The sequence below is a fragment of the Sycon ciliatum genome, chromosome 9 (assembly GCF_964019385.1).
Source record: "Sycon ciliatum chromosome 9, ocSycCili1.1, whole genome shotgun sequence".
Classification (NCBI taxonomy): Eukaryota; Metazoa; Porifera; class Calcarea; order Leucosolenida; family Sycettidae; genus Sycon; species Sycon ciliatum.
In genome coordinates this window covers 13,822,315-13,825,065 of record NC_088651.1, presented here as the reverse complement: position 1 = coordinate 13,825,065, position 2,751 = coordinate 13,822,315, and the positions used below count along the sequence as shown (strand labels likewise).

General features: G+C 46.7%; 1 protein-coding gene across 3 annotated transcripts in view; it reads left to right on the top strand.

Annotated features, from left to right (window-relative positions):
• The first annotated feature begins 870 nt into the window (after positions 1-870).
• Positions 871-2,751, top strand: part of LOC135824924 (uncharacterized) — a 10,147-nt gene continuing 8,266 nt past the window's right edge. The window contains exons 1-3 of one of the 3 annotated variants that reach the window (XM_065337669.1): positions 871-1,059; positions 2,204-2,250; positions 2,650-2,751. The exon at positions 2,650-2,751 is cut by the window's right edge and continues 13 nt beyond it. The gene's annotated coding sequence lies outside the window, so the exon portion shown is untranslated. Of the gene's footprint in view, positions 1,060-2,203 lie in introns of all 3 variants that reach the window. The other 2 variants (XM_065337670.1, XM_065337668.1) reach the window with 2 other exon arrangements.

The window sequence follows — 2,751 nt, the reverse complement described above, 5'->3', positions numbered from 1 at the left end:
GTGAAACATATGATGTCCACCTGGCTCAGGTGAGACATATATGTAGCTGGTTTCATTTTTCTACGCCAACCCACTTGTAAATTTATTATAGTGCGCGTGCGGCCGAGTAGTTCTCTTGGCGTTCTGAGGAGTGCCCACAGTTCGGCTTTCCTCCTCTGCAGCACAGGTGCCAATGCTTCGTACATCAGCCACTCAGTGAGAGCGAGTTCACGTACGCTCTCGTTGGACAACTCGCCAACTATCTGGTGGAAAATTATCCAAATGTAGTCCCTGAAGTTTGCCAAGCTGTTTTCCTGAGCCTGTTCTCGCGAGTCAGCGGACGGTTCGCCATTATTTTTTTCGGAGAACGGCAGAACGTCCCACAACCGCCGAGATGGCGAGTTCTCATCGACAACTTCGAAATCCGAATTCGAAGCCACCATGATGATGGACAAGCAATTCGTCTCGCTCAGGACTCAGAACTCCAGTGACTTGTTTTCATCGCTAGCGAAGACGAAGGGAACTACAGTAGTTGCGTACAGAGCGGGAGCAGATAAATGCTGCGGCGTTGCTATATTCAACGTCGCCCGAGTACTCCAGCCAATCAGCACCTTTCCCGCCACGGCCACGGGTAATATTAATAACAATGTGATATTCCTCGGAAAAAATTATTTCCCCTCAAATATTTTATTTTTGCATAGCGCATAGCGCTAGCGCCGCCTAGTACAGTATCGTCAGGAGACAAAGCATGGTCGAGTTCTTTTTGGAGATGGACGTCGCGGATTATTATTATTATTATTAAATTTTTGATAGGGCAATCCCCACGGGCCTACGGCCTTTTGACAGGGTACCTTAAAAAATGAAGAACAGAATTACGGAAGGTATGCAGGGAAGAACTGTTACTTGAGCGGACCTCCGCTGGGAGGGCATTCCAGCGGTCAGAGCCAAGGAAAGTGACAGAAAATAAACCATAGCGACGTTTGGCTGTCGGATAAGGATATGACCTCCAACTTCTGTCGTCTGATACTTCCGTGGATATCCGGATCATTTTGTTCAGTCGCGTTAGCAGCCTAACTGTCGGTAAGCTTGTGGGTTGGATTCAGTTCGGCTCGATGTGAATCGATGCAGAATCGAACGAATATTTTTCGAGCAACTCCAGCCATGGCCCAGGCCTACCTAGTACCTACATGTACAATTATGTAGAAGCAGGATGACGTCAACATTCACATCTGACTGTTCTTACATGTACATATCCTCTCCGAACACCCATGAAATTATGGTTCAGATGGTCCCAACGCACCGGGGCTCTACCAACCGTGGATGGTTGTCATTAACCATTGGCGGACTATGCTCGGCCAATCGTCAAATTATGCCACAATTATGCCAACAAATATGCTGAATTATGCTGAATTATGGTCGGTTCCACTATGTATTCACGCTGTACATACTTCGAAGTAGAGGATTGAGAAACCACGCATACACACACGGCCATGCCCTAAGCGTAATTTTTGTCTAAACCGAAAGATTATGCCGACCTTACACGTTGGAATCCGTATATTATGCCGGAGCATAATTTTTTGACGAAATCCCAAGAGGATGCCAAATATTATGCCAGCATAATCCGCCAAGGGCTAGTTGTCGTAAGGTCACTGTTTTCGAACACTGTGTCCTCCACCTTGTTTCCTGCTTTCAAACCAACAACATGATTGTGTGAACTAAAACAAGGTTTATCCGAACCCTAGTACTGCACTAGTATTGGATTATCTACATGTATAGTGGAGTAGACTGTCTGTAGCTGTATGTTGTAGTGTAGCATTTTACTCAGTAACCATCTTCCTAATCGGGTTAATGCTTGTTTGAGAGGAGTCAAACCGGGACACCGTCACACGAGTTACACGACCTCAGCTCCAAGCACTAGTAGTAGTGCTACACGTACTGAAGTAGAGCTTGAGCGCCGAGCGGTCATGCTTGCAGCAACATCAGTCGTTCGTAGACCTACGCACTTTACAGCAACATAACTGTCATTTGGTAGATTTTAGTAGGCCTTGACAGATTATGCTAGCATAATTTTTCGCATAATTCCTACGGAAATTACCAGTAGAAGTTGTTCGTCAGGAGTTTGCATTGCCTTGATTGGTTACGTTTTTCTTTCTGGTTCACATTGGAGATGTGAAATGAGTGGAGTTTCTTGTTTCCTTTTGGTATTTTGTTTTCTCTTGTACAGAACCTGACAGCAGATTATGCCGATGTACTCCGTGTGGTGTAGAACAGGTGTGCATTGGTGGTCGATTCACATGGCTTCGCCAGTTGTGTGGATTAGACAGTTATCTGGCGCAAGTCTTGATCTGTATCATTCAGATCTTGTTCGCTATCGTTGCTATAAGAGAAAATCTGTGGGTGCACATCCAGTGCATTTGCAGATTTGCGTGCTTCTCTTGCGACGGGTGTATACATGGTGGTGGTGTGTGCGTGTGTGTGTGTGTGTGTGTCCGTGTATGTGTGTCCGTGTGTGTGTGTGTCCGTGTGTGTGTGTCCGTGTGTGTGTGTCCATATGTGTGTCCGTGTGTGTGCGTGTGTGTGTGTGCGTGTGTCCATATGTGTGTCCGTATGTGTGTGCATGTGCATGTGTGTGTGTGTGTCCGTGTGTGTGTGTGTGCATGTACAACGTAGATGTGTCCATTGCAAGGATGCGACTTACCCGCCGTGTTATCCCCGTCCAGTGATTGCCGTGCTGGACTTCAGTCCGCCAGTCTGTGAGCTGGCCACCGAGAA